This window comes from Lissotriton helveticus, chromosome 5_1 (genome assembly GCF_964261635.1).
Source record: "Lissotriton helveticus chromosome 5_1, aLisHel1.1, whole genome shotgun sequence".
Taxonomy (NCBI): domain Eukaryota; kingdom Metazoa; phylum Chordata; class Amphibia; order Caudata; family Salamandridae; genus Lissotriton; species Lissotriton helveticus.
Genome location: NC_136065.1, coordinates 1,651,757,688 through 1,651,781,554, shown reverse-complemented (window position 1 = coordinate 1,651,781,554; position 23,867 = coordinate 1,651,757,688). Strand labels below are relative to the sequence as shown.

Genomic DNA, 23,867 nt, shown 5'->3' with positions numbered 1-23,867 from the left:
CTTTGTAGGAGCAAGTAACTGTGAAGATTTTGGGAGGTTGGGGATTCAAAGGTGGAAAGGATCCAATCGTTCCTGGGATTTATTTTGTTTGTGGTGACAAAGCCTACTACAACCTTCCAGACCATTGGTATGGAACTTGTTATGTGGGAATTGTTTTTCCTAAAGTGTTTCATGTTGACAGAGATTCAGAAGGATTGTTTAAAATTCATAATTATGTAAATAGAGTTAAAAGAGAAACTTTTACTGAAGTTCTAGGAGATATTTTTCAAGCAGTAATACCTTTTGTTGGTATAACCTTAAATGCAGGGAGAATTAGAAAATTATCCACTATAGTTGATAGATTATCAACTGACACAGCTGATGGGTTTCAATTAGTAAATGTTGAAGTTATTGCAATTAGATCCATGGTAATTCAAGATCGCCTTGCTTTAGACATACTCCTAGCAAAAGAGGGAGGAGTCTGTGGCATTTTACATGTACAACATTGTTGCACATATATACCTGACGAAAGTAAGAATATTGAAATGTACATTAAGAATATTACACAAATGCATTCAGAGATAATTCCTTTAGAAGAAGAAGATTTTACAGGGAAACTTTCAAAAAGGTTTCAAGCAATTAAAAACTGGTTTCATGATATCGGAAGTTCAATTCTTGGCAAGATTTTGGCACCTTTGATTATAATAATTTTCATTTTTATTTTGACCAAAATAGGTTGTTTGTTACATAAAAGAAAGAAACAGTTGAAAGAAAAGAAAAGAATCTATAAACTTAGAAAAGAAGAAGAAAGGGAGATCGAATTACAGGAGTTACATAGAGAGCGTTATGCTAATTCCAAAGATTATGCAGAAACGGACTTTTAGGTTTACTGATACAAATGAATTTGAATCGATTTCTTAGAAATTTAATTTACCAAAATTTTGAGTGCTGGTGTGGTGATTTGTTAATCACCAAATGAGGGAGTTGATGGAGCGAGATAGAAAACAAAATTTTGTTTAAACTCGTGAAGTCACATTTCCATAACATGAATAATAATATTAATGATTTGTGATTTGTCGTGCTAATACAACTTAGATTAAACTTTACACATGGGGGGACTAACATGTGTGCTCATAAACGTGCATAATTGTTGCATCTTTTTGTTCGTGCAAAATAATAAAATAATTTATTGTTTTCGTTTTTTTTGTCATTACTAACTGCTGCAAACTTAAAAGAAGCATGTGCTTGTTTTGCTTTTCCTTGTCTGTGTAATGTCATTTCCACTATTCTAGGTGCATATAAGTCTCATGGATTATCGAAGACTGGTAGATATAAACGCTGCTTTATTTGTTTGCATTGGCTAGGTAACATTTGATTAATCGGGTGGGTTAATTAATTAGTAAATCTTGGGGTGGATACAGAATTTACATTATTTCTTACATTAATACTTTTCTTGTGTTTGTTTTATACTAGAAAGCATAAGTTGCCTGCTTTTGGGCCTAGTTTACTCGAGCTACAAAAAGATGAATTTTACTTCTGCAAAAGTCACGAGACGCCCATTCTGAAATAAAATGGTTGTCAAAAGCTGCGTTCACAAAGCAAAAAGCTGACGTGCTATCATCATTCTGTCGGACATGGCCAAGGTCGAAAAAGAACATTTTGTCAGCCCTTAACTTGGCATCCGCGGAAGTCAATTGGAAGCAATGAGACATTTGTAGCAAACCTAGGAAGCTCCTGGTTGCATACAGAAAAGACAATGGTCCTTAAGAAAAGTGACCTAACGGAACTTTTGAAATGTGGGTGACATGTCACTTGTCACTCTCAGCCAATGGGACGTCGAAGATTTCTGAAAACTTTCCTTTGCGTAGTTTAGTTAGCGTAGAAAGGTATAAAAAGTCATGCCCCTAGGGATGGGCTGGCTGCTGCTTTCTGACTTTCCGATGAGGGTGAAGTGCTGTCGGACTTTGCGTGGAGCACGTAAGAATCCTCAAAGAACTTTACTTTAATTTCTATCTATTTAGTTTAGTTAGGGACTTAGGTTTTAGAAATGCTAAACTTTAAATATTCACTTTAAATTTGATTCATTTGCTTAAATTGTATTTTTCTCACGTCTCTTTACAAACATGCTTGCTTCAATGCTAATAAAATTCATTTATAAAACTATCAACTTATATACCATAATTTAGTAAATAAAATCTTACTTTTGACAAACAAGCTGGTCTTGGTTATTCAGAAGTGTAGGTTACTATTAGCTAGATCACGTCGCCAATGGTGGTCGTTTAAATGGTTAGGTTTTATTCTAATGACAACATTCTTTCCGCAGATGTATAAAATTGTATATAGTTTGTAGATAATGTGTATATAGATTTAATCTGACCACCTGATTCAGTAGGCCCAAAATATGTCAGGTTTATAAATGGGTCCATATTTTAGTATAGAATTTTGTTTATAGGTTATGAAGTTGGGTAGCGTTGTTTATGATATATTTTCTATAGGCCGCTGGATCACTATCCAAACTGGTTAGAAGGCCAGGAGTGAGGGAAAGGCAATCCTCTGGACACTTCATGAAAGATCTAATTTCAATTAAGCACAAAACACTTCCCTTAATTTGACATAATTGCCAAAATGGAATAGTCAGTTGGGCCCTTCTAGTGGATTATGGCTGTGTCTTGAAAGAGAGTGTAATTGTACTACGAGACATGCCCACCTTCAAAAGAGTGACTGATGGCGTTCCGACGAAGGTGGGATTCGAACCCACGCGTGCAGAGCACAATGGATTAGCAGTCCATCGCCTTAACCACTCGGCCACCTCGTCTGCCTTAGGTGACTATGTTTCATTTTTGAGGAAATGCTTACCATGTGCTAATTACAAATAATCATAAGTTTCTCCTAGACTGTGTCAGAACTGGCAAATGTATGTGGTGTTCAATAGACAGAGCACATGATATAGCAGAATTATCAAATCTGTTCCATTAGGACTGTAGTTTTTAATAGTCATGATAACATGCTAGCATGTGAGTCGATCTTGCACAGTGAATAAGGGAGCAGTGCCAGTATCTACTTGGTCAGCTCTAGATGGCTCAACTGGGGAGATATGAGAGCAGTGAGCTCCAGTGGCGCAATCGGTTAGCGCGCGGTACTTATACAGCAGTACTTGCATTGAGGCATGCCGAGGTTGTGAGTTCGAGCCTCACCTGGAGCAGCTTACTGGTTTTTCATAAACCATTTCACTAAAAGTAAAGATTAAACTCAGGGTAAAGACTGCCCTTTACTTCTTTTCAGGATCTGTGTGTCTGACTCTTCCAGGTGCAAATATCACAATCCTATTCGATGCTCCTTATAAACATTCCATGTTGTGCCGTCTTGCATAGCATGCAAACATCACATCAGTGCATTTAAAAATACATTTGTAGAATAATAAATATGATGAAAACGTTGTCACGGGATAACCATATACTGAGGAGCTGCAAACAGTGCTGTATCAGCTACTTACAATACAATTTAACTGAAAGACATATCAAAAGAAGAGCGTCATCATATTAATGTTTCTAGTCAACATAAGAGTTGCACCATAGCAGCTTATGGTGCTTTCTGCTCAGATTGTGCCTCCAATCCCACATTGATTTTTTAATTCTTTGCAGTTTAAAAAACCAATTCATGCTCAAAGTTAACTTTTTAAAACCATTCAACCGATTATATTTATTTCTCTAACTTGTGAATGTGGTCCATGTTCTCTTTTCCTCATCCCCATCACGATACTCCTTTTCCCAAAATTAGGTTCACTTCTTTATCCAGCCCACCCATCCAAGGTCACCAAATCTATGAAGCGATTCTGCTTTTTCTCACATTCTCTCTATGTACAAGATACCTTGTATCATTTGAATGGACAGCAGGAGAGTCGGATATTTATGGTTAGTGGGGGTGGGGTTTTGAAGATTAACCTCATTTGACTAAGAGCCGGGGCATCTGGGAGGAAAAGTATTTTAAGGGGGACGAAGTTCACATCTCCTTGGTGAAATTTCTAGATCCTTATTTCATCCTTTCTGTGGATGCAGACTGAGTCGGAACAGAGGTCATAGTCCTCGCTCTGACTCTCAAAGGAACTACAAATATGCATGGCTTATTTGGCTTTGCCCGGCGGGGTGAGAATGGCGTTTGTCAGGCGTTCATCAGGCGATCGGAAGGGGTGAGGCAATAGTTTATGGTTCAATGGTTTTCATGAAGTCTTCTTGATACGATAAAAGCAGGAAATGGAAGCTTGTCAATAAGCAAACTTAAGACAAGGTGTGACTCCTAGAAAGAATGACTTGGAAACAACATACAGAAACTCACATATAAAAAGGCCCTGATAAGGCGTGAACTCATGACCCCTGGTTTACAAGACCAGTGCTCTGCCACTGAGCTACAAGGCCAGCCTACCTGCATTATGTAAATCGCTTCATGTATTCTTACTGCGGTATAAAGATATCTATGATTTTGAGACTCTGTATGGAAATGCAGTTGCATTTGAATGTCTACATGCGTGCACAAATTGAAGAGCATGCTTAAGACACTTTTTTTAGAAGTAGGAAAAACTCCATTTTTATTTGAGAACATAAGAGTATTCACATGTATGACCATACTGATAGCTCTAGTTAGTATGTCCGCAATCAGTGACAGATAGAGAACTCACTTATTAGAAGTGATCTGTCTCTGTGGGGCAGACATATGTCAACAGTCATACACTTGAGATGGCTGAAACTTTAGGAGTAAGAGCTGCTTTCTTATCAGTCTATCTATCCAAACTGGTTAGAAGGCCAGGAGTGAGGGAAAGGCAATCCTCTGGACACTTCATGAAAGATCTAATTTCAATTAAGCACAAAACACTTCCCTTAATTTGACATAATTGCCAAAATGGAATAGTCAGTTGGGCCCTTCTAGTGGATTATGGCTGTGTCTTGAAAGAGAGTGTAATTGTACTACGAGACATGCCCACCTTCAAAAGAGTGTCTGATGGCGTTCTGACGGAGGTGGGATTCGAACCCACGCGTGCAGAGCACGATGGATTAGCAGTCCATCGCCTTAACCACTCGGCCATCTCGTCTGCCTTAGGTGACTATGTTTCATTTTTTAGGAAATTCTTACTATGTGCTGTAGGAGAGTAGGGTCTGCAATCCTATGATCACCCAGATTTTTGCTTTTTGCTTCACTGGTTTACGACTTCCCTGGCTGTGGGCCTGCTAATCAGACCCACAGCCTAGCTGTTCTCTCTACTCCAAATTGTACCCAGGTACTAAATTGGCACTGGGCCCTCTCTGAGTCCCTGTACCCAGGGCTGAGGTGCACCCAGAAGTCTCCCAGGGGCTGCAGCATGTATTATGCCACCCCTGGGCTGACAAAGTAAACAGACACAACTGGCTGCTTGACAGCTGGGGGCAAGGTGGTGTAATCACCCTTTGCTTTAGATATAGTATACCTATATCTAAACCTATATGGACACACAGATCTCCTATCAGTCACTCCTATGGCAGGCCTTGACAATCCTGAAGGCAGAGTGCTTGGAATCGTGTGAGATGGTGCTCTGGCATGAGCTGAGACTGTCTGCGGTTTTCGGGATCTATCCCTTAGCCGTTTCCATGATAACGTCAGACCATATACTCTTAAGTGCCTTATAATCCTCGCGGTTATGGTAACTTTGGACTGACATTATCTAAACATGTCGTGTAAGGTGTCATACGCTTTGGAATACTACCCCCTCGCCAGTTCTGGCGACGGGGGTAGCATTCCACCCCTCTAGAGGGAGAAGACATGTTGGTAACCTGTAAACCCGGTTAAAGTCGAACATAGCCTCAGCTCCACAAGATGGATGCTGCCACTGAGACACAAGTCTGCCCTCCTGCTGCTGGGAGTCCTCCCAGCGCGGGAGGCAAGGACAAAGGGTTTCCTGCCAGGGGCGGTGCCAGCACTGTCCCAGACAGGATTTTGTGTATCCCAGGTAGGCAGGGCTATAGAGGAAGGTGACTGCAAGTGGCACCCCGGTGCTCACTGTGCATATGCCGGCTAGAACCAGTTCCAGGGGCACACCAGCCCCTGAGCTGGGGAAAGCCCGGCATGGGAGAGGGGTGTAACCACCCCCCTTCCTAGTCCCACCCATAGGGCAGGACTTAGTCGCGTGCCAGCCCCCTTTTGCAGGATAAAGGTAGGAGCAGGCCCCCTTCCAAATTAGATCAATCTTTGAATCCTGAACCGACTTTCTACGAGAGAAACTCAAGACTCTTCCTAAGATTTCTCCCTTTTGACTAAGGAGTAGTCACCCTGCAGCAGCAGGCACCAACCAAGCATCGCGGTTTGCTGTAAGTCTCTCCTCCGGATCAAGACTGCCCAGCTCGACGAGAACCGGCTTCCCTGGCACCTCTGACCTCAACCTGCATCATCAGCCCAGCTGAAATCCGTGGGTGTGACGAGACCTCGAGGGACTGGCCATCTTCAGAACTGCCTGACGCTTGTCCAGCACGACCACCGAGTGACCCTCGACTGAGTGCTTTGGGGTAAGAGAAGCCCCGACCCTGAGCAGCTCCAGCACCGAAGTACAGCCCCCTTGCATCCACGAGATCTGCGTGGGGCCCTTCTGCTCTTTGCTGCTCACCGCGTTGTCCAGGTCACTTGCCCGTTGGCTAGTGGCCCTTTTACGATGCTTCACGACGACAAGCACCGCTGGTCTGGTTGCTCCAGACTGGCCCTTGCTCCCCTCCAACAGAGGAGCACCCTGGACCCTCCTGGTCCACTCCAGACTCCATTTTAGGTCCACCGCGTGGGCTTGAATTTGCCAAGACTTGTTGCCCCAATCCTGGGCCCAGCGACGTCGACAGCAGACACCTTCGTGGGACAGCTCGCACCTCCATCCTGGTCGCCGACAACGCCTCCTGGTCCGAGAGACTGCAGAGCCCAGCAGCGCCCACTCACCTGGTCGAGGTGACTTCGTCCGGTGCCACTCTGGTGCCCACTTAATCACTGGCTAGTGATTCAGAACTTGGTCCCCTCTGCTTACAGGTCTTCTTCTTCCCTGATCCAGGCTTGGATCTCCACGAACTTCTTCACTGGCCGCCTGCCAGCAACTTCTTTTCTTCAGGCTCCTGGTTCGTCAACGAGGGTTTCCGACGCAACTTGAACCCTATGCAGCCGCAGCCCCTGGGCTAGGTAAACTGAGTACTCCGGTGCTCCAGCATAGTCCAACACTCTAAGTGTTCGGATCCACTCTTGTTTTCGACCCACCTAGTCGGGTTCGCCCAAGAACAGTAACTTTGTGATTGCTAGTATCCGTAGACTTGTTCCCGCATTACGGGTGAGAGTTCCCACTCTGCACACGGCGTCCCTCGGCCTCCTGCTTCTAATCCAAGGGTTCAGCATTGTAGGCCTAGCGTTTCTACAGTCTAGAAAAGTATTACTTACCTGCTAGTAACTTCGCATTCCACTTCTTGTGTATATGGTTTTTCGTGCCCCTCGGGCATTTGTGTAAATTGTGCAACTTTCAGTATTTCTTCAAGAGTTTTGTTGTGTGCTTAGCTCCCTGTCTCATAAAGAGCCAGGGTAGTCCTGTTATAAATAAATATACTTTATTTTTGATAACAACTTGTGTGGTGTCCTTTCACTTGGTGTTCAAGGGGTAATGTGATGGTAAAACAGCTGGCTTAACACGCCCTCTAGAGTTTAGCCTTAGACTGCTCGTATCCATGCTACTAGGATAGCTGGTCTATAAGGTTGACTTACAACCAAACATCAATAAGGGTTGTTTGGACTGATACATAGTGATCACTAGAATAGTGAGCACTGCATATCAGGCCAACTTCTCACATTGGTGAGCAGCGGTTGGGATTTGAGCTTGCTGTTGTTTTACCACACGTATCCTAAGAATATCATTTGAAAGATCACATAAGTACTAAGGTACACATAACTTAGCTTAGAATACTCTGAGTTCTACTTACTGAACCAGCTGTTGTAGCTCCTAGGGCTTAGCACACCCTAAACTACAACTCTAGCAAGGGATCAGTAGGTAAACATATAGTGTAGGTAAGTGCACCACTTACACCTCATTAGAAAAGCATGTCTGCCCATGGAGAGTCTTCACAGACTCCCCTTGTGGTTATTGACCCTCCACAGGTCACCTCAAGATATGCAGCTCTCAGTTTCCAGGAGATGAGACAAGTGTGTACCTCCAGGAAACTGAAACAGGGGTCTAACCCCACCATTCCCTTTCTGTTAGGTCTCTTAGAGACATATGATGCTAAGAAAGCTTCTCATACAGATGGGAATATGCCAGCCCTAGAGGGACACCTTGGTGATCCAGACCTCCTTGACACTGAAAATGCAGTTGAGGAGGAGGAAGAAGAGGTGCTCTCTGGGGATGAGGCAGACAAGGGTCCTGAACTAGTCAGCAGACTCAGTAGGGCCAACTTAGACCTGTTTGGGAAAGGAGCTGGGGGACCCCCACTGCTGACCCTGATCAGGCCAAACTTTGGAGTTAGGCGAGATAGATCTCCCTCTAGGGACTCCAATGGATCTCTGCACTCTAATGCCTCTTCTCAGAGGAGATTTACTTCCCCTCAGAGAAGAGAACATGAAGCTAGGATGAAACAGGCTAATCTAAGGATTGAAAGGGAAGAACTTGCCCTGGCCAAAGAAAAGCTTGCCTTTGCTAGAGAGCAGCAGATGAGTGGGATAGTTCCCACTGGTGGCAGCAATCTCCCAAGAGATAAAGAGAAGGGTTTAGATACTAAACACCTGACAAAAATAGTGCCCCCCTTTAAGCAAGGGGATGACATCCAGAAATGGATGGCTGCTTTGGAGAGCGCCTGCACTGTCCAGTGCATCCCCCAGAGTCAGTGGGCAGCTATACTGTGGCTCTCCTTTGATGGCAAAGGTAGAGATAAGCTCCTCACTACTAGTGTTGAGGATGTTAACAATTACCAGGTCCTGAAAAATACACTGGTTGATGGGTTTGGCTTAACCACTGAGCAGTACAGGTTGCTGTTCAGAGACACCCAGAAAACTCAGTCTCAGGACTGGTCTGACTTTGTGGAATGTGCCACTAAGGCTTTGGAAGGCTGGTTGCTGGGTAGCAAGGTTACTGATTACACAGGGTTGTATAATCTTATGATGAGAGAACAGATTTTAAATAACTGTCAGAACCAGTTGTTGCACCAGCACCTTGTTGATTCAGATCTGACCTCTCCCCAAGAATTGGGAAAAAAGGCAGACAAATGGGTCAGGACAAGGATCAAGCAGAACCAGACTCAGAACCAGGGTGGTCAGAAGAAAGCAGACCAAAAGGGTAGTAACAAGAGTGAACAAAATGACCAGAAGTCTTCGACAGGTCCCCAACAAACCAAAGAGGGTGGGGGTCAGGCTTCACAGCAGAAAAAGAATACTCCAGAAGGCCAGTCAAAAAGGTGGTGCCAGTACTGTAAAAGTAAGTCTCACTGGTTTAGTGAGTGCACCAAAAGAGGAGGGCAAACTCCTACCACTACAGCCCCTAAGGCAACTGCACCCCCTAGTACAGTCAGTAGTGGTAGTTCACCTCCCAAGGTATTAGTTGGGTTAACCTTGGGAACTGAGGGGTCTGACAACTTAGTTGGCACACTCACTCAGGCTGTCCTTGTCTGTACAGGGGATGTGGATATATCCCCTGACACAAGTCCCAATACTTTGGGCAAATACAGGCAGACACCTTTAATAAATGGAAAGATGGCTCAGGCCTACAGGGACACTTGTGCCAGTGTCACAATGGTGACACCAAACTTTGTGGACCCTGGACAGATCATGCTAGGTACAGATTACCTAGTGACCAATGCTAGCAATGTCACTACCAACCATAGTATGGCAATTGTTAGTTTCTCCTGGGGAGGGGTAAGTGGCCAAAAGAAAGTTGTGGTTAGTTCAGACCTCCCAGTTGATTGTTTGTTGGGCAATGATTTGGAAACATCCCTATGGTCAGAAGTGGAGCAGAGGACTCACATGGAAATGTTAGGCTTGCCAGCACATGTCCTTGCTGTGACTAGGTCACAGGCCAGAAGATGCCCCACTGAACAGGTGCTGGAACCTGGAACAATGGACCAGACACCTTCCAAGAAGAGGAGCAGTAGGGTTAAGGCATTGCCTTCCCCCTTGCCCCAGGTTGAGGATCAAGCCTCTGAGGAAGCTGATCTCAAGGAACTGAGGGAAACTGAGCCTAAAGAGCTTGAACCTGATCAGGTTGAGTTTCTGGGCTCAGGGGGACCCTCCAGGGAAGACCTGGGGAAGGCACAGTTAGACTGCCCCTCACTTGAACCCCTCAGACAGCAGGCTGCTGCTTAGGCTGCAGGGAATGCCACAGGTACCCACAAGGTATACTGGGATGATGGGCTCCTGTACACTGAGTCAAGAGACCCCAAGCCTGGTATGACCAGGAGGCTGGTTATCCCCTTGTCTCAGAGAGGTTTCCTTCTTACCTTGGCTGATGAAATTCCCCTTGCAGGTCACTTAGGCCAGAACAAGACGTGGGACAGGCTTGTCTCACACTTTCACTGGCCCCACATGAATGAAGATACCAAGGAGTTTTGTCACTCCTGTGACACCTGCCAAGCCAGTGGCAAATCAGGTGGTCAAACAAAGCCCCCCCTCATACCACTACCTGTGGTGGGGGTACCCTTTGAGAGAGTGGGGATTGACATTGTTGGTCCAATGGAACCCCAGACAGCATCAGGGCACAAGTTTATACTGGTGGTGGTGGATCATGCCACCAGGTATCCTGAAGCTATACCACTTAGGACCACTACAGCACCTGTTGTGGCAAGAGCCCTAATTGGAGTGTTCTCCAGAGTGGGCTTCCCTAAGGAGGTTGTTCTGACCGAGGTGCAAACTTCATGTCAGGATATCTGACTGCAATGTGGAAGGAATGTGGTGTCAACTACAAATTCACCACACCCTATCACCCACAGTGCAATGGGCTTGTTGAAAGATTCAACAGGACCCGTAAAGGGATGATTCATGGACTACCTGAACCTCTTAGGAGGAGATGGGATATCCTGATCCCCTGCCTCTTGTTTGCTTACAGAGAGGTCCCACAGAAGGGGGTTGGCTACAGCCCTTTTGAGCTTCTGTTTGGGCATCCTGTGAGAGGATCCCTTTGTTTGGTAAAGGAAGGATGGGAGAGACCTCTCAAAAAGCCTGGAACAAACATTGTGGACTATGTACTTGGTCTCCGCTCCAGGATGGCTGAGTACATGGAAAAGGCATCTAAAAACCTTGAGGCCAGCGAAGAACTGCAAAAAGCTTGGCATGACCAAAACGCTGTCCTGACTGTGTACAAGCCTGGACAGAAGGTGTGGGTGCTGGAGCCAGTGGCCCCAGCAACACTCAAAGACAAATGGTCTGGGCCCCACACAATCATTGAGCAAAAGGGAGAGGTCACCTACCTGGTGGACATTGGAACTCCCAGGAGCCCCCTCAGGGTGCTCCATGTAAACAGGCTCAAGGCATATGTCAACAGGAAGGACATGGGCTTGCTCATGGCCACAGATGAGGGACAGGAGGAGGAGAGTGACCCTCTCCCAGACCTGCTCACTCAGAATCCTGATGATGGATCAGTAGATGGTGTTGACTTTTGTGGCAGCCTCTCTGAACATCAGCAACAGGATTGTAGACAGGTTCTGCAATCCTTTAGACATATGTTCTCTCTGACACCCAGCCAAACTGATTGGTGTACCCATGAAGTTGACACTGGAGACAGTCTGCCTGTCAAGAGTAAAATCTACAGACAGCCTGATCATGTCAGAGACTGCATCAAGACTGAAGTGCAGAAAATGTTGGAGCTGGGAGTCATTGAGCCCTCAGATAGCCCTTGGGCAAGCCCAGTAGTTCTAGTGCCAAAGCCTCACACCCAGGGTGGTAAGAAAGAGATGAGGTTTTGCGTAGACTACAGAGGTCTCAATGCAGTCACTAAGACTGATGCCCACCCAATACCAAGAGCAGATGAACTTATAGATAGATTGGCTTCTGCCAACTACTTAAGTACATTTGACCTGACAGCTGGGTTTTGGCAAATCAGGTTAGCTGAGGAGGCCAAGCCCAAGACAGCATTTTCTACCCCTGGTGGGCATTATCAGTTTGTGGTAATGCCCTTTGGTTTGAAAAATGCACCTGCCACCTTCCAAAGGTTGGTGAATCAAGTCCTCACTGGGTTGGATGACTTCTGTGCAGCTTATCTTGACGATATTGCTGTCTTTAGCTCCACCTGGGAGGATCACCTGGTCCACCTGAGGAAAGTGTTAGAGGCACTGCAAAAGGCAGGCCTCACTATCAAGGCCACTAAGTGCCAGATAGGGCAGACACAGGTTGTATACCTGGGCCACCTTGTAGGTGGGGGCCAGGTTCAGCCATTGGAGAGTAAAATACAGGCCATCAAGGACTGGGCTCCTCCAATCACCCGGACTCAGGTTCGAGCTTTCTTGGGCCTGACTGGTTACTATAGGAAATTTGTCAGAAATTATGGGTCCATAGTGACCCCCCTTAATGACCTGACAAGTAAAAAGATGCCAAAGAAAGTTCAGTGGACAGAAGGCTGTCAAAAGGCATTCAATGACCTAAAGCAGGCCATGTGCACAGCACCTATCCTAAAGAGTCCAGACTACTCCAAACCATTCATTGTCCAAACAGATGCTTCTGAGTTGGGTGTGGGAGCTGTTCTATCTCAACTGAATTTTGATGGTAACGACCAGCCCATTGCTTTTATTAGGAGAAGGCTGACCCCCAGAGAGAAAAATTGGTCAGCTATTGAGAGGGAGGCCTTTGCTGTGGTTTGGGCCCTGAAGAAGCTGAGGTCCTACTTGTTTGGAACTCACTTCACAGTTCAGACCGACCATAAGCCCCTCTTATGGCTAAGTCAGATGAAGGGTGAAAACCCCAAAACTACTTAGGTGGTCCATTTCCCTACAGGGGATGGATTTTACAGTGGAGCACAGACCTGGTACTGATCATGGCAATGCTGATGGGCTCTCCAGGTATTTCCACTTAGAGCAAGAAGACTCACCTGGTCAAGGTTAGTTTATTGTCCCAAAGTTTGGGGGGGGGGTCATGTAGGAGAGTAGGGTCTGCAATCCTATGATCACCCAGATTTTTGCTTTTTGCTTCACTGGTTTACGACTTCCCTGGCTGTGGGCCTAGCTGTTTTCTCTACACCAAATTGTACCCAGGTACTGAATTGGCACTGGGCCCTCTCTGAGTCCCTGTACCCAGGGCTGAGGTGCACCCAGAAGTCTCCCAGGGGCTGCAGCATGTATTATGCCACCCCTGGGCTGACTAACTAAACAGACACAACTGGCTGCTTGACAGCTGGGGGCAAGGTGGTGTAATCACCCTTTGCTTTAGATATAGTATACCTATATCTAAACCTATATGGACACACAGATCTCCTATCAGTCACTCCTATGGCAGGCCTTGACAATCCTGAAGGCAGAGTGCTTGGAATCGTGTGAGATGGTGCTCTGGCATGAGCTGAGACTGTCTGCGGTTTTCGGGATCTATCCCTTAGCCGTTTCCATGATAGCGTCAGACCATATACTCTTAAGTGCCAGTTCTGGCGACGGGGGTAGCATTCCACCCCTCTAGAGGGAGAAGACATGTTGGTAACCTGTAAACCCGGTTAAAGTCGAACATAGCCTCAGCTCCACAAGATGGATGCTGCCACTGAGACACAAGTCTGCCCTCCTGCTGCTGGGAGTCCTCCCAGCGCGGGAGGCAAGGACAAAGGGTTTCCTGCCAGGGGCGATGCCAGCACCATCCTAGACAGGATTTTGTGTATCCCAGGTAGGCAGGGCTACAGAGGAAGGTGACTGCAAGTGGCACCCCGGTGCTCACTGTGCATATGCCGGCTAGAACCAGTTCCAGGGGCACACCAGCCCCTGAGCTGGGGAAAGCCCGGCATGGGAGAGGGGTGTAACCACCCCCCTTCCTAGTCCCACCCATAGGGCAGGACTTAGTCGCGTGCCAGCCCCCTTTTGCAGGATAAAGGTAGGAGCAGGCCCCCTTCCAAATTAGATCAATCTTTGAATCCTGAACCGACTTTCTATGAGAGGAACTCAAGACTCTTCCTAAGATTTCTCCCTTGTGACTAAGGAGTAGTCACCCTGCAGCAGCAGGCACCAACCAAGCATCGCCGTTTGCTGTAAGTCTCTCCTCCGGATCAAGACTGCCCAGCTCGACGAGAACCGGCTTCCCTGGCACCTCTGACCTCAACCTGCATCATCAGCCCAGCTGTGATCCGTGGGTGTGACGAGACCTCGAGCACCGGCCATCTTCAGAACTGCCCGACGCTTGTCCAGCACGACCACCGAGTGACCCTCGACTGAGTGCTTTGGGGTAAGAGAAGCCCCGACCCTGAGCAGCTCCAGCACCGAAGTACAGCCCCCTTGCATCCACGAGATCTGCGTGGGGCTCTTCTGCTCTTTGCTGCTCACCGCGTTGTCCAGGTCACTTGCCCGTTGGCTAGTGGCCCTTTTACGACGCTTCACGACGACAAACACCGCTGGTCTGGTTGCTCCAGACTGGCCCTTGCTCCCCTCCAACAGAGGAGCACCCTGGACCCTCCTGGTCCACTCCAGACTCCATTTTAGGTCCACCGCGTGGGCTTGAATTTGCCAAGACTAGTTGCCCCAATCCTGGGCCCAGCGACGTCGACAGCAGACACCTTCGTGGGACAGCTCGCACCTCCATCCTGGTCGCCGACAACGCCTCCTGGTCCGACAGACTGCAGAGCCCAGCAGCGCCCACTCACCTGGTCGAGGTGACTTCGTCCGGTGCCACTCTGGTGCCCGCTTAATCACTGGCTAGTGATTCAGAACTTGGTCCCCTCTGCTTACAGGTCTTCTTCTTCCCTGATCCAGGCTTGGATCTCCACGAACTTCTTCACTGGCCGCCTGCCAGCAACTTCTTTTCTTCAGGCTCCTGGTTCGTCAACGAGGGTTTCCGACGCAACTTGAACCCTATGCAGCCGCAGCCCCTGGGCTAGGTAAACTGAGTACTCCGGTGCTCCAGCATAGTCCAACACTCTAAGTGTTCGGATCCACTCTTGTTTTTGACCCACCTAGTCGGGTTCGCCCGAGAACAGTAACTTTGTGATTGCTAGTATCCGTAGACTTGTTCCCGCATTACGCGTGAGAGTTCCCATTCTGCACACGGCGTCCCTAGGCCTCCTGCTTCTAATCCAAGGGTTCAGCATTGTAGGCCTAGCGTTTCTACAGTCTAGAAAAGTATTACTTACCTGCTAGTAACTTCGCATTCCACTTCTTGTGTATATGGTTTTTCGTGCCCCTCGGGCATTTGTGTAAATTGTGCGACTTTCAGTATTTCTTCAAGAGTTTTGTTGTGTGCTTAGCTCCCTGCCTCATAAAGAGCCAGGGTAGTCCTGTTATAAATAAATATACTTTATTTTTGATAACAACTTGTGTGGTGTCCTTTCACTTGGTGTTCAAGGGGTAATGTGATGGTAAAACAGCTGGCTTAACACGCCCTCTAGAGTTTAGCCTTAGACTGCTCGTATCCATGCTACTAGGATATCTGGTCTATAAGGTTGACTTACAATCAAACATCAATAAGGGTTGTTTGGACTGATACATAGTGATCACTAGAATAGTGAGCACTGCATATCAGGCCAACTTCTCACATGTGCTAATTACAAATATTCATAAGTTTCTCCTAGACTGTGTCAGAACTGGCAAATGTATGTGGTGTTCAATAGACAGAGCACATGATATAGCAGAATTATCAAATCTGTTCCATTAGGACTGTAGTTTTTAATAGTCATGATAACATGCTAGCATGTGAGTCGATCTTGCACAGTGAATAAGGGAGCAGTGCCAGTATCTACTTGGTCAGCTCTAGATGGCTCAACTGGGGAGATATGAGAACAGTGAGCTCCAGTGGCGCAATCGGTTAGCGCACGGTACTTATACAGCAGTACTTGCTTTGAGGCATGCCAAGGTTGTGAGTTCGAGCCTCACCTGGAGCAGCTTACTGGTTTTTCATAAACCATTTCACTAAAAGTAAAGATTAAACTCAGGGTAAAGACGGCCCTTGCTAGAGAGTCTTTACTTCTTTTCAGGATCTGCGTGTCCGACTCTTCCAGGTGCAAATATCACAATTCTATTCGATGCTCCTTATAAACATTCCATGTTGTGCCGTCTTGCATAGCATGCAAACACCACATCAGTGCATTTAAAAATACATTTGTAGAATAATAAATATGATGAAAACATTGTTGTCACGGGATAACCATATACTGAGGAGCTGCAAACAGTGCTGTATCAGCTACTTACAATACAATTTAACTGAAAGACATATCAAAAGAAGAGCGTCATCATATTAATGTTTCTAGTCAACATAAGAGTTGCGCCATAGCAGCTTATGGTGCTTTATTCTCAGATTGGGCCTCCAATCCCACATTGATTTTTTAATTCTTTGCAGTTTAAAAAAACAATTCATGCTCAAAGTTAACTTTTTAAAACCATTCAACCTAATATATTTATTTCTCTAACTTGTGAATGTGGTCCATGTTCTCTTTTCCTCAACCCCATCACGATACTCCTTTTCCCGAAATCAGGTTCACTTCTTTATCCAGCCCACCCATCCAAGGTCACCAAATCTATGAAGCGATTCTGCTTTTTCTCACATTCTCTCTATGTACAAGATACCTTGTATCATTTGAATGGACAGCAGGAGAGTCGGATATTTATGGTTAGTGGGGGTGGGGTTTTGAAGATTAACCTCATTTGACTAAGAGCCGGGGCATCTGGGAGGAAAAGTATTTTAAGGGGGATGAAGTTCACATCTCCTTGGTGAAATTTCTAGATCCTTATTTCATCCTTACTGTGGATGCAGACTCGGAACAGAGGTCATAGTCTTCGCTCTGACTTTCAAAGGAACTTCAAATATGCATGGCTTATTTGGCTTTGCCCGGCGGGGTGAGAAAGGCGTTTGTCAGGCGTTCCTCAGGCGATCGGAAGGGGTGAGGCAATAGTTTATGGTTCAATGGTTTTCATGAAGTCTTCTTTTTTTTTTTTTATTTATTTTATTGCAGAAACACAAAAAGGTACATCATAGTGAGGAGCCCCGCGACTCCCTCATGTAAGAAAACATAGTACAGTTACATGTCATAACACGGCCTTTCAGCCCGCAACCCTGAGGTCGGGCGGCAATTCTCAGTTCTCGTCAGACGGCACTTTCACAGTAGTCAGTGTATACCGGCAAAACACTCGAAATATTCTGCTTTTTTCTTTATTTTTTTGTTGTTGTCCCATTTTGGTTTCCAACTTTTAACCCCCAACCCTCCCTCCCCCCCAACTGTACACTGTTAACATACACCCGCGCCTGTGTCCCGGAAGCGGGCATTTCACACATTCCTGGCTGCAATCGCAGTTCATGAAGTCTTCTTGATACTATGAAAGCAGGAAAGGGAAGCTTGTCAATAAGCAAACTTAAGATAAGGTGTGACTCCTAGAAAGAATGACTTGAAAACAACATACAGAAACTCACATATAAAAAGGCCCTGATGAGGCTTGAACTCATGACCCCAGGTTTACAAGACCAGTGCTCTGCCACTGAGCTACAAGGCCAGCCTACCTGCAGTATGTAAATCGCTTCATGTATTCTTACTGCGGTATGAAGATATCTATGATTTTGAGACTCTGTATGGAAATGCAGTTGCATTTGAATGTCTACATGCGTGCACAAATTGAAGAGCATGCTTAAGACACTTTTCTTGGAAGTAGGAAAAACTCCATTTTGATTTGAGAACATAAGAGTATTCACATTTATGATCATACTGATAGCTCTAGTTAGTATGTCCGCAATCAGTGACAGATAGAGAACTCACTTATTAGAAGTGATCTGTCTCTGTGGGGCAGACATATGTCAACAGTCATACACTTGAGATGGCTGAAACTTTAGGAGTAAGAGCTGCTTTCTTATCAGTCTATCTATCCAAACTGGTTAGAAGGCCAGGAGTGAGGGAAAGGCAATCCTCTGGACACTTCATGAACGATCTAATTTCAATTAAGCACAAAACACTTCCCTTAATTTGACATAATTACCAAAATGGAATAGTCAGTTCAGTTCAGTTCATAAGCTTTTATTCGATTTGGAAAATACAAATCATACAAGCAGAAACAACCTAAAAACGATTCATTGGGAGGAGCCTAGCCCGCAACCATGATGGCCGCCTGAACCCTCGGCTCCGCCGACCCTCTCGTTTTTACCCCGTGTTGCGGCTCATCCTGCAAGTTATCCTGCTCCATACCCGCATTTTCGGATCCGGGAGGTGTTTCTGCTCCTGACGCTGTGCTTTCGATGTGTTCCCGGTGGGGGAAGAGAGACAGCGCCCCTGCTCCCTCCTTTGGCCCTATGGCGGCGACCGGGTCTTTCTTCCTCGGAGACGGCCGGCCATGATTGCATCGCCAGCGGCCATCGTCACTACATCGGAGCCGCCCGGCGGGGGTGTGCTGTTTCTCTGTGCTATCCACCGCGGATATTCCGCCTGCTCCGCAACGCTTTATTCTTCAGGGGCAAGACGGCTGTGAGTGTTACAATATCTTCTCCCCAGCTCGTACGAGAGTTTTCCAGCTTTCTCGTTGCCCAGCGCCTTGGTGTGTGCCATCTTGTGTCTCTTCCCCGACTCCAGCATTTGCCGACCCCGGGTTGCTCCTGAGTATGCGAGCGTGCCCCGTCGCTGCCTGGACTTGTTTGGGTGTCGGAATGGAGTGTGCTGCCCCTGTGCCTCTGACTTGTCATTATTGTACGGAGTTGCGACCTGATGACCGGCTGCCCGCAAGGGGGGTCGCCGGCCGGTCTTATGATCTCCTCCATATCTGTGAGGCTGGCATACAGGGTGCGGCTGCTTCCTCCTGTCCCGGGGAACTGCTGCGGATTTGCGATATTGTTGGGGCGCTGGGTGAATTGCGAGATGTTTTTCGATGTACTGCCCGAGAGCTGGAGGACCGATTGGATGCCCTTTTGTCTGCTATGCCCTCGGCTGACCACGTCTGCTCTCATGTGCGGAGCACTATGCCACATCCTGCTGCTGTTTGCCATGGATTGACTGACCGGACGTCTACGGAGGTACGAGAGCTACTGAACCCCGCTCCTGTTGTGGAATTGGATACTATGTTTGGGGAGAGCCTTGATATTCCGGGACTTGCGAGTTGGCTGGGTGTTCGTATCCGGGCGCTGTGTCCGGCGGCGCCTCAGTGGTCTGATGATGTTTCTCGCCGCCTTCTCCTGGGACTGTATTCACTTCTTTGTTCGGCCTCTCCCGGTGGATTGTTGTTGCTGAGTGTGGGACCCTTCTGTGATGTTGTGACATGCACGGTTCCGAGTTCTTCAGACTTTGGTGGACGGTCTTCTATCCTGCAATGGTCATCCCGTCTTTCCGCTCTATTAATGACGGCCACTATCCAGCTGGACCTTGTTTGTACGTCGGACCGTAAGGGGCAAGGTTGATGAAGTTTCTCCCTGTGATTCCTGAACTTGTGTTGCTGGGACTATATCGTACACGCGGGGATCCTGTGTTTTGATTCTATGTCGGGTTGGGGGTCCGGGGATGGCGGCCGCGTTTACGTATGCTGGTTGTTTTGAGTATGTTCGTTAGGCCCTCCTCTGATACGTTACTGTTTCTCTTTTTCTTCTCTCTTTTTTTTTTCTTCTATATTTCGGGTGTTCTTTTGGGGCGACAGGCACACTGTTAGGGGGGGGGTGGACCATAGCCTCTGCATGTGTGTAGGGTGGGGGGTTGGGGGAAGGGTTTTCTTTTGTCCGCTTTTGTTTCTATGGTACCTTATTTTTCTTTATGTTCTCACCCTTTTCTTTTCGCTTTTTCTGGGTCGGTGGGATCGTTCGGGATTAGATGGGTGACGCTAGGCGTGCTATGTGTAACTGGTGCCTATTTATCCTTTAGTGTTGTTCTTTAGCCGCCATTTTGATTAGTTCTCATTGCTTGCTCTGAATCCTTCGGGTACGCGTTGCCCACTCTTATCTTCGGTGACCTATATGTGTTCAGATCCTTCTCGATTCGTATGCTTTTTTACCACTTAATTATGTCACCTTTAAAAAATGAACCTTAACTTCTCCTGTTTCTCGGTAGCGCCCGCTTATTTGCAGTAATTTGGATCGTTTGTTATTATTGTATTCTGTGCTACTGAGTTGCGATAATTTTGTCTCATGCTCGTATATTTGTCTCGGCCGGCCGGATGGTTGTAGGCCCGTATCTGTTTATGATAATGCGCAATAAAGGTTTTGAAAAAAAAAAAAAAAAAAAAAAAAAAAAAACGATTCATTGCATATGTAATAAGTCTAAGCAGAGTAATACAAAAATACACAGGGAAAATACATAAAAGAAGGGAACAAATACTGCCATACACTGGACAACAATGCATAAATAATTTTAAAACTTTACTAATAGGCTAAAAAGCTATAAAAAGGATCTTACATGTACAGACAGGAAAATATATTAATCACACCAAGTGCTTTTCTTGGCAGCTGTACAGTTTAAGACAAGAGATCAAGAAATGGCTCCGGGAAACATGGAGAAGTTAATTTGATATATAAAAAGGACCATACTATTACATACTCTGGGCATAAAAACAGGGATAAAATACTATATACAGCATAACAGGACATTTATGTACAGACAGCAATATATAGGTTAAAGCGGCACTATGCTCTTCCTGGCAGCTGTACATTTCAAAATAAAAGTAGCAACAAAGAAACAGATGTCCGCATTCTCTAGAGAACATAATAAGCCTAGAGCACCCTTTGAAGATCGGATATTGTATTTTAAAAAGATGGGTTTTAAATACTTTACCCTTAAAAAATGATAACATTTACAAAAAAGTAGAAAATGACAACAGCTCTGTCGTGATATGTTGTCACATGGGCAGGGAATCTCAGATCTTGTTTTCTGATTTGGGAATGCGACGAGGTGGTGTACAATACCCAATCTGACTCGAGTTAGCACAAATTGATGGGAGCGACGAGACACAATAGCAAGATAATTTTGTAGCCCCGGGGTTAGGTTCAATTCCTTATAAAACTTCACGGTGGCTAACTTGCCATGCACCTTATCTCGCTCATTCTTTTTAAAATTTAAAAATGTATATTTAATTTCTTTTTTGGGTATTGCAACTGCCAATTGGAGAACATCAATATCAAATAAAATTTTGTACCAGGAATGAATGTATTCCAACCACTGTATACGTAAAGAGTGATCCAGACCTATACAATCAAGGATAATCTCTTGAGTGAATCGAGTCTCTGACTTAGCCCAAATCGAACGCCACAATAAGAGTGGCCGAACGGCTGCTAAGTCGGAGATAAACTCGATCCCTACCTCGTCATGAATTAATTGTACAGAGGCAGAAGGGGGGACACATAACATTCTCTTTAAAAATTTGTTTTCATCTTTTTGGAGCAAGGTGCCTTCAGTATGGCCCCATACACCCGCCCCATACAGTGCGGAAGAAACACAACGGATGTTATATATGTTGGTCATATCTGGGATACTTCTCAATCCAAGTTTGGAAGCAAATCGAAATATACTACTGGTAGTCCGCAACATTTTCAGTCTGATGTTGTCGAACTCAGATGTCCACGATCCGTCGTTAGTAAAAGTAATTCCCAAGTAACAAAATGATTTAACGTTTGTCATTTTATCACTATCCAAGAAAAAACTATGCTTCGATTTGTTGGCAAACTGCCCACACAACATTACATAAGTCTTGGATTTGTTCACACAGAGCTTCCTGTTTTGAATAAATAACATAAAACTGTCAATTAATCGCTGTAGCCCAATCTGGGTGCGGGATAAAAGAACAGCGTCGTCCGCATATAATAAAATTGGGACTGGTTTACCTCCTATCAGGGGAGCATCTGCTGGGATATCGGCCAGGTTTCGATCAATACTATTAATAAAAAGAGAAAATAAAAGAGGGGCCAATACGCATCCCTGACGAATTCCCCTAGAGACTTTAAGGAACGGTGTACATTCGCCTAGGCTACCATAACGAACCTTACAAGAAAGTTTCTCGTAAAGCCTGGCCAGGAAATGGACAATTTCTTTCGGTGCCCCTGACTCTATCAAAACCTCCCAAAGAATAGCGTGATTAACTAAATCAAACGCGCTGCTCAAATCAGCAAAACATAGGAAAAGATTGCCCTTTTTTGCTACAGTATATTTATTAAAAATTAGGTCCAGATTTACACATTGCTCCAGAGTGCCCATGCCTTTCCTGAAGCCATATTGTACTTTTGTTAAAATATTAGAGTCTGTTGCCCAGGTTTCTAGCCTTTTGAGCAGAATTCTGCTCATAACCTTTACTGAGGCGTCCAACAAAGAAATAGGTCGATAATTGGAAGCCTCAGATTTACTACCTTTTTTGAATAGGGGAATAATAACTGATTGGCCCCAGGAGGGGGGAATGGTACCTTCTGCCGCACAGTTAAAAGTCCTCACCAAAATAGGAGCCCACAAGATTGGTTCTGCTTTTAATAAATCAATGGGGACCCCGTCTGGGCCCGGGGCCTTCCCCCCCTTGCTTTTGAAGAGCCCTTCATGACCCTCCTCCAGGGTTACTCCCAAGGGTAGAGGTATCCAAGATGAGGCCTCAGTAACTGAAACATCTAGGGATGTCCCTTCAGGGTTAAAAATATTAGTAAAATGTATGATCCAATCATTACATGCAACATATGAAGTTAATTCCGGGATACCATCAGTATTAAGAAAGGGGCTATTAATTGTTTCCCAATAAAGTTTGCAATTTTTGGTCTCAGCTGCTTCCTTTAACTTGTCCCAGGCTTCGCTTTGTAAAACCTTTTTCCTGATCAAGATTGCCATTTTATATTTAACCCTTAAATGTTTTATTCCATTACTATCTCTAGGTTTGGTACCTAATGCCTTCTTCAATTCCCGCAGGGCAATTGTACAAAATTTATCAAACCATCCCCGTTTTATAGCTCTGTTAGAAGGGGATGTCTTAGTAAAAATACCATCAATAATGGTATTCATTTTGATAAATTGCGACAATAGGAAGTCAGGATTTATTTCGTTTTTTAAGCAATAATTGATTTCCCTTTTACAACTAACTATGACTTCCCTCTGCTTGGCCATAGAGTTTGTTCCTGACCATCTAATCCTCAGACCGTTTGGTCTAATAGGTACTAAATCGGTGGAACATGTTTCTCCAGTCACTTGTTTTGCCCCTCGTCCCGGAAGCGTTACACAGATACTATTGTGGTCGCCTAGACTTTCCTCTCTGATATATAAATTTAAAAAGTCTCCTGTACTGGAGAACAAAATATGGTCTATAAATGTCCCAGCATCCCTCCCTGTAAAGGTAGGGCAGGTAACATTCAAACTGTTTTTATTACAACTTAACAGGTGTAGATCTAGTTTGATTAACAGTTTGTTTAAAATTGAACCATATTGACAATGAGGAAAATGAAGAAAATCCTCTCCCTCACCCGCACTCCCCCTATAGTTGACCAACTCCATTCCAAGTCTGCAGGGATTCCCGTTCGATAGGTGGCATGGCTGCAGATTAAAGTCCCCTGCCCACAGAACGTCTGCCCTTCTGTTGGAGATATCCAAAACCCTTACAATTTCCTTTTCCAAGGGGAATAAAATATTCCCTCTGGAAGCATCAAAAATGTTATTATAAAAATTTACAAGGACCAGGTCAATTCCCTTACTACATTCAATCCTCACTATCTGGCTGTGCGTTCCCACAATCGAGCTACTTCTGACTGTACAGTTACGCATCTTATTAGACAGAAGTAGCAGAAGTCCCCCCTTGGCCCTGCCTGAACTGTATTTAGTGGCGTTAAGGCAATGG

The 23,867-nt window shown here is 45.5% G+C and overlaps 6 non-coding genes across 6 annotated transcripts; 2 read left to right on the top strand and 4 right to left on the bottom strand.

The window, feature by feature from the left end:
• Nucleotides 1-2,712: 2,712 nt before the first annotated feature.
• TRNAS-GCU (transfer RNA serine (anticodon GCU)) lies at nucleotides 2,713-2,794 on the bottom strand. The gene has a single exon. It is a non-coding gene; the product is annotated as a tRNA-Ser (tRNA).
• Nucleotides 2,795-3,086: 292 nt separating this feature from the next.
• TRNAI-UAU (transfer RNA isoleucine (anticodon UAU)) lies at nucleotides 3,087-3,181 on the top strand. Its single transcript has 2 exons — nucleotides 3,087-3,124; nucleotides 3,146-3,181. It is a non-coding gene; the product is annotated as a tRNA-Ile (tRNA).
• A 1,138-nt stretch (nucleotides 3,182-4,319) lies between these two features.
• Nucleotides 4,320-4,391, bottom strand: TRNAT-UGU (transfer RNA threonine (anticodon UGU)). Its single transcript has one exon. It is a non-coding gene; the product is annotated as a tRNA-Thr (tRNA).
• A 589-nt stretch (nucleotides 4,392-4,980) lies between these two features.
• On the bottom strand, nucleotides 4,981-5,062 carry TRNAS-GCU (transfer RNA serine (anticodon GCU)). Its single transcript has one exon. It is a non-coding gene; the product is annotated as a tRNA-Ser (tRNA).
• A 10,840-nt stretch (nucleotides 5,063-15,902) lies between these two features.
• Nucleotides 15,903-15,997, top strand: TRNAI-UAU (transfer RNA isoleucine (anticodon UAU)). Its single transcript has 2 exons — nucleotides 15,903-15,940; nucleotides 15,962-15,997. It is a non-coding gene; the product is annotated as a tRNA-Ile (tRNA).
• A 1,531-nt stretch (nucleotides 15,998-17,528) lies between these two features.
• Nucleotides 17,529-17,600, bottom strand: TRNAT-UGU (transfer RNA threonine (anticodon UGU)). The gene has a single exon. It is a non-coding gene; the product is annotated as a tRNA-Thr (tRNA).
• Between the last annotated feature and the right edge of the window lie 6,267 nt (nucleotides 17,601-23,867).